The sequence below is a fragment of the Nicotiana tabacum genome, chromosome 22 (genome assembly GCF_000715075.1).
Source record: "Nicotiana tabacum cultivar K326 chromosome 22, ASM71507v2, whole genome shotgun sequence".
In the NCBI taxonomy this organism is placed as follows: domain Eukaryota; kingdom Viridiplantae; phylum Streptophyta; class Magnoliopsida; order Solanales; family Solanaceae; genus Nicotiana; species Nicotiana tabacum.
Genome location: NC_134101.1, coordinates 32,142,462 through 32,150,390, shown reverse-complemented (window position 1 = coordinate 32,150,390; position 7,929 = coordinate 32,142,462).

The window sequence follows — 7,929 nt, the reverse complement described above, 5'->3', positions numbered from 1 at the left end:
GTGTGCATGCAGCAACTTTACAGCTGTTGGAAGTTGATTGGTACGGTCAACAAGGGAACTGGTGTTCATCTATTCCCTTTGTTGTTTCTTTGACTTCTTAAGAGTTGATTTTCGTCTCCCGCTTGAGACTTGTTATTCTCAGATACTTGAGGTATCTGGTTCTTATCATTAAAATTGTTAGATCATCAAAATATAACAAGAATGCATATATCCTATGAATAAATCCTATCAATAACGGAAAATCTCGTCACATACGACGAAGACATAATATCGTCAGACAACTACTCTCTAGTGGAATTATCACAATTGACTACATAAAGTCAAAAGATAATGTGTCGGATCCACTTACAAAAGGCTTAAATAGAGAGGCACTTGATAAAATATCAAAGGGAATGGGACTATGGACGAGGAAAAATCACTATGGCGGTAACTCTATGTCACGACCCAAAATCCAACTAGTCGTGATGGCACCTAACCCAACCCGCTAGGTAAGCCAACTTTCAATTATCCAATTCCAATAACAATTATTAAAGCAATATAAGTAAATAATTATCTTAGCCTTATACATTCCCCAAGAACTGGTAGTACAAATCATGAGCTTCTAAGAATAGAGTATAAAAGCGGAAATAAAATAAATACATAGTCTGTTTGAATAGTACATAAACCGAGCTTTTATAAAATCTAAGGCTACCCTGAACATAAGGCAGCTACAATAGGAACGCAGGTATATCTTCAACTCCCGCAACCATCGAGCACAGCAACAACAACAACCAACATCTGCACACAATGTGCAGAAGTGTAGTATCAGTACAACCGACCCTATGTACTGAGTAAGTAACAAACCTAGCCGTAGGTTGAAAGTAGTGACGAGCTTCCACCAAGGTTGAGTCCAAAACCAATAGTCCACAACAATCCATAACAACATAAAGCAAATAATACGAGAAGTAACTCAGGGATAAAATACTCATCCAAATAATGATTTCAAAAATAGTAGTTCTTTCTTTCAAATACACCAGTGAAAACCCAAATCGTTTGCCGAAGTTGCCAATAATATGAATAGTTTGAAAACAATAAATTTCTCCAAAAATCTTTTCAATAATAAATAATATATTTCATTTTCCTTCCAGATGACCCGTGTAAAACAAATGCGTCACTATGCCCATCTGTCAAAATGTGTGAGAAATCATGAATGATGTGATGTTGTACAGCATGAGGAAAAATACATCTATATGCCTGTATGTCATGTGTGCATGCCAATGCGATGCAACTCAGTGATAAAATCATAAATAGCCCCTCGGGCAGAACATCACTCACATACAGCCCCTCGGGCAAACCTCACAGTCACTCGTGCCACTCGGGCATACCTCACAATCACTCTTGCCATTCGGGCATACCTCACAATCAATCTTGCCACTCAGGCATACCTCACAATCACTCATGCCTCCCAGTCACTCAGCACTCGGCACTCGCACTCAGTAGGTACCTGCGCTCACTAGGGGTGTGTAGAGACTCCGGAGGGGCTCTTTCAGCCCAAGCGCTATAATCTGCATGGACAACTCACGTGTTGCACGGACAACTCACGTGCTATAATAATAAAGTATGCTACAGGCGGGCAGCTCCGATCCACACTCATCCTCACAATCAGGCCCTTGGCTCAAACATGTTGCGGCGTGCAGCCCGATCCCATAAATATGCAACATGCTGCGGCGTGCAGCCTGCACCCATAAATATCCTCACAAATCAGGCCCTCGGCCTCACTCAGTCATAAACCTCTCAAGCCACTCGGGCATTTCAGTAAAACAGGGCATTCAGCCCAAAACATTTATATGCATCAAAATAGAGTCATAAAATTAAGTTTTGATATACAATGAAATGAATATGACTGAGTATGTACTTTCAATTTAAAACAAATAATTTACAGCAATATGACCTCTGTGGGTCCCAATAATACTGGCACATAGCCTCAATCAGGATTTTTAATATGCTTTTCAGCTTAATTTCTCTAACTCATAAAATGCATGAAAAATGACAAGATCATTTAACTACAAAATTTCACATAAACAATTATGCCACAATTTCTATAGTGCACGCCCACACGCCCGTCACCTAGCATGTGTGTCACCTCCCAACAATTTACAAAATACATATATTCAGGGTTCATACCCTCAACTCCAAGATTAGAAGAGTTACTTACCTCGAACAAGCCAAATCTAATGTCGAGCAAGCTAAGCAATGCTCCAGAAATTTCATTATGCGCGTATCAACTTCCAAAGGGCTCGAATCTAGTCACAATTAATTTGATTCAGCTCACAAAAATTATAGGAATTAATTCCATATCAAAATATTAATATTTTCCAAAAATCCGAAATTACGCCCCAAAAATCACTCGTGGGGCCCACGTCTCGGAATCCGATAAAACTCACAAAATCTGAACTCCAATTCAACCACGAGTTAACCCATACCAAAATTACTCAAATCCGACCACAACTCGGCCTTCAAATCCTCAATTAAAGTCTATAAATATTTCTACTATTTTCAACCCAAAACACTAATTTGTTGATAAAAACAATAATAGATTCGTGTAATTTAACCAAAACCGAGTTAGAATCGCTTACCCCATTGTTTTCCTTGAAAAACTCCCGAAAATCGCCTCTTCCCGACCTCAAATCCGTCAAAAATGAAAAATGGGACGAAGTCCCATTTTCAGAACTTAAACTCACTGCCCGGGCTTTTCTTCTTCGCGAACGAGGTCAGTGCCTCGCGTTCGCGAAGCACAAAATAGTTCCCGTCCAAATTCCTCCTTCACGAACGCGACATCACCCTCGCGTTCGCGAAGCACAAAGTGCCTCTGCCTCAATGCCTTCTACGCGAACGCGTTCAACCAATCGCGAAGTCGATACTTCATTTCCCCTCACTACGCAAACGCGACACCCCGTACGCGAACGCGTAGACCAATTTCCTGGGGTCCTCAGCTACTTCCTCTCTTCTTCGCGAACGCGTAACACCTCTCGCTTTCACGATGCACACCCAGTCCAGCCTTCACGAACGCGAAGAGAAAATATTTCCAGCCTCTCAGTTCCTCTTCGCGAACGCGAGGCTCCACTCGCAAACGCGATGAAGGAAACTAGATGGTGCATCAGAAAAATTCCAGCAGAGTTCCAAGTCCAAAATCCAACCCCCTAACCATCCGAAACTTACCCGAGCCCCTCAGGACCTCAACCAAATATACCAACAAGTCCTAATATATCATAAGGACTTAGTCGAACCCTCAAATTACCTCAAACAATGCTAAAACCTTGAATTGCACCCCAATTCAAGCCTAATGAACTTTGCAATTTCTAGTTTCTACAAACGATTTCGGAACCTATCAATTCACATTCGATTGACCTCAAACTTTGCGCACAAGTCACATTTCACATTACGGACCTATTCCAATTTCCAGAATCGGATTCCGACCCCGATATCAAAAAGTCAACCCGTGGTCAAACTTCCCAAAAAATTCAACTTTCGACATTTTAAGCCTAATTCTACTACGGACCTCCAAATAATTTTTCGGACACGCTTCTAAGTCCAAAATCACCATACGGAGCTATTGGAATCATCAGAATTAAATTCCGAGGTCGTTTACATATAAGTCGATATCCGGTCACTATTTTAACTTAAGCTTTAAACCTTGTAACTAAGTGTTCCAATTCATTCCAAAACCTCACCGGATCCGAACCAATTGCCCCGGCAAGTCACACAACAACTGTAAAGCCCACTTTGAACAGTAAATGGGGAAACGAGGTTGTAATATCAAAACGACCGGTCGGGTTGTTACATTCTCCCCCACTTAAATATACGTTCATCCTCGAACGTGCCAAGAGTTGTTTCCAAGCCATCAAATCACTGTTCCATCTTACCACATATGTACCTGGGGTTGAACCCACGTCACCCTATTCCATATGAGCTTGACAACACAATACAACTGAAATCATTGATTTAACTTTAGCCCATAAACCTTTAGAATTTCTTTCAAGACACGAATCTTATATTTACACCCGGTATGAGTCTGAACAAGCTGTATCAAGCCATAACCATAACCATAACCACGGACACAATCACCTAACATATTACACAACTCGCATGCTCATAGCACCATTCCTGACCACAGTGACTACTCCAAAACCAACCAAATACTAGTATTAAAACCATATCGAACCAAACCTCATCCCAAAACCTTCGTACACTGTTGATAGTAAAAGAAACACGCGAAATTTCATGACTACTTACCAGATCAACAAGTCACGGAGCTCTCTTGTCCCAACCAGAACCATAATTGCTTTTTGAGCTGACTTTCAATATTATACTCCCAAATATATCGAATCAATCCTGATAGTACCCATTCCAGGTCCAATGACCTTATATTACTAAACATAATTGTTCCACAGGCATACCGTACCAATATAACTCAGAGCCACAACCCGTGCCATCCGTGCACCAATACGCAACTATTCAAATGTACCCAGTCATGGAAAATGACTCAAATGAGAGAACTGCCCCACCAGATTAACAAGTACCGCCACAACGAAATGCTAAAAATTCATCATATACCATAGAACCATCACCCGATCCTAACACAAGGTTCATACCTTAACATAAATCCGCTGCAATGCGTGACCCCATCCAAACGTTGGTCCATAATATGTACCTCGAGCCACCCCGCTCAAAATCAATAACCACAAAGAGGCAAATGACAAAATAAATGCCACACAAAACCTGAAAGAACATAACCATTACGCTATCGATCATGCAATACCCAAATACTCATCACACTCAAATTCCGCTATAAAGCTCAAATAGAACCACACCATCTGTGCACATAACCAATGAATCACAGCTCTTCGTAGCATAAAAGAGTAACTCACAGATCATTTGAGAACACAAATAAGTTCAACATCAACCAAATGACACATCCCTCAATAATAGCAGTATGGAGCCAACTATTCTGGCTCGGTGTAGAATACACATCTTAATCGGGCCTACCTATGGACCCCCAGATCAACTCGGGTTACCCATAAATAGATAAAAATCACTCCGAAAATCCATAATGACTGAATCATAACACATTTCATCATCTAGCTACCTCCGACCACAACTTCACAGTCCACAACCATGAAACAATCTGCTCCTGGGAACTCCCAATCTCCAAATCCATTGAACACACGAATCCCCATATTTGATTCCATCTCCACCGCCCGAATGCCTAACACCTCTCTCATACACGAAGTAGTAATCGTATTCATCTAGTCATTTGGAACCGCCTATGATGTCTAAGAATTCATGACCATTTTTCCCAAACTCCGTTACCTTCCTTTAAGACTGAACTGCCACCTTGTACATATAAATCTAACTTCCGCACAACACATAACATCTATCTTGCCATCATGTGAAAAGCACAAGAATCTCATTATCAACTCTGGTCACCAGCAAATTACATATCCGGTTAGTTAGAAACCTTTATCTTGCTTCCTTCCAAGAGGAAATCACAATACACAACACGTTCTCCACACCGGTAGAAACCATCAAGAATACTTTGGAATCCATTTGCACATAATCAAGCCCTTAAAACTAAATTCCTCTAACTCGACCAAGCCGCGCAGGTCTCCAAGTCCAGGTGTATTGCCACAAAGAACCTGTAGAAAACCCCCACATCATAAGCACCCAAAGAACCGATCATATCCATTACCATACTGATCCAACCTACTACCCAGTTGTCCTATTTTCTCCAAGTCCCTTCTGAATTTGTCTTCAGATTGATACTTCTTCTTGCTAAAATACCACGATCTTTAACCACAACTTACCCTACAAACCTTAGCATAGAACCACAACGCCCTACGGCCCATAAGCAATTGTATTCTTCTTAAGCACCTTCAAAAATACTACAACTATAACACTCACTCTGAGAATACCTTATGTGAATTTGAAATTGTTCTTCTTACCTTCCTTATGCAAAAATGTAGAATCCATAGTTATATAGAATTTTCGCAAGTCCAGGCACCATCAAACGCAAATCTCGGATTTTATCCCTACACAAGTCCGAAAATATTCTCAATTGCTATATATAATTCTCAAACCCACTGGAATTTTCTCGGGAGTCACCCACTTTACTCAAATCTAATTGCACCGCCCAAATGGGCCCCAAGACACGTGCCCCATTAGCACCACAATACTCAAAGAAGTAACTCTACTTTAACACACATATCAAATTCATACTCCGTGCGCACTACATCATTTACCAATAACAACTCACTCATCCCGTGAATTTCATTTACTCATACGTGCAATATAATCCTTAACCAGGAATTTTCTTATTCGAGTCATCCTCGATATCAACTTCTGCAAGTCATAGCTAACCCACAAGTATGCCTCAGACCAAAATTAAAATTTAACACCTAACCATGAAATCAAATGGTCAATAGCGGACTCCCCTACTTGGCTCAAAGCCATAGGTTAAAACATTCCATAACTCACAATACCAATACTCTCTTACTGACATAATGCCACAGTCATTCCAACGAAACTTCTTCCCAAGTTCATACAACGCCAACCATAAATATACCTCAATCATCCGCTAAGCTCGTTTTCATCCTCTTAACACACAAGTCAACTTTCTCCACCAGATTCAGATTCAAATCTCCACCCATACACCCCGTCGGCAGAAAGAAACTCTCTGCTCACATCATAAGGAATACTCCTACGTAGATTACTCCGCAGGGGATAATCCACCTTCTTAGCCTCAATCTGGTATCTTGTTATACCCTTTCGCAGTCACAATTACTATGCAATCACTTAGCCTATCTGAGTCCAAACTCATTAACTAGATGTGAGAATTTAGTTTTACCCCAAAATTTAACAATGTGAAAGATCCTTCAAAACATTCATACTGGAGATTGTACGCCACATCAATTCGAAAATCAAGCACCCAATGGCATTTCCTTTACATTTCAAGGAAACACTTCTCGTCATATTCAAATTGTCTTAACACAACCCGCATTTACATCATACTCATCACAAAGCCATTCCGCCGCTGATCGAGCCATAACTTCCACTCATAGGGATATTACCGGACATATGAGTCCAAATGTACAGGTTTCGACTGAAACTACCGAGCCTAAGTTGCGGTCTAAGCCTGGCCTCAAGTCCTCCAGACCGGCCCATTACCAAAACATAGAATACACATCTCGCACATCATCCCTGAAATCACAAGCCGACGATACACAACTGATACTGAGCGCTCATGTGCGCATACGAATACGTGGAAGGAATTCAAAGAGTTATATTTCAAGCTGAATCAATCTCGCACGACAAGGAAAGAAAGATGGGAAGTATATATCCTAAATGCCCTGTAGCCTCTCGAAGATAAGTATGAACGTCATCATACCGATCTGCAAGAATCTACTAGACACTTGCTCATGACTTGTAGAACCTATGAACCTAGAGCTCTGATACCACCTTGTCACGACCCAAAATCCAACTAGTCGTGATGGCACCTAACCCAACCCGCTAGATAAGCCAACTTTCAATTATCCAATTCTAATAACAATTATTAAAGCAATTTAAGTAAATAATTATCTTAAGCGAAAATGAAATAAATACATAGTCTGTTTGAATAGTACATAAACAGAGCTTTTATAAAATCTAAGGCTACCCTGAACAAGAGGCAGCTACAACAGAAATGCGGGTACATCTTCAAGTCCCGCAACTATCGAGCACAGCAACAACAACAGCCAACATCTGCACACAATATGCAGAAGTGTAGTATCAGTACAACCGACCCTATGTACTGAGTAAGTAACAAACCTAGCCGTAGGTTGAAAGTAGTGACGAGTTTCCACCAAGGTCGGGTCCAATACCAATAGTCCACAACAATCCATAACAACATAAAGC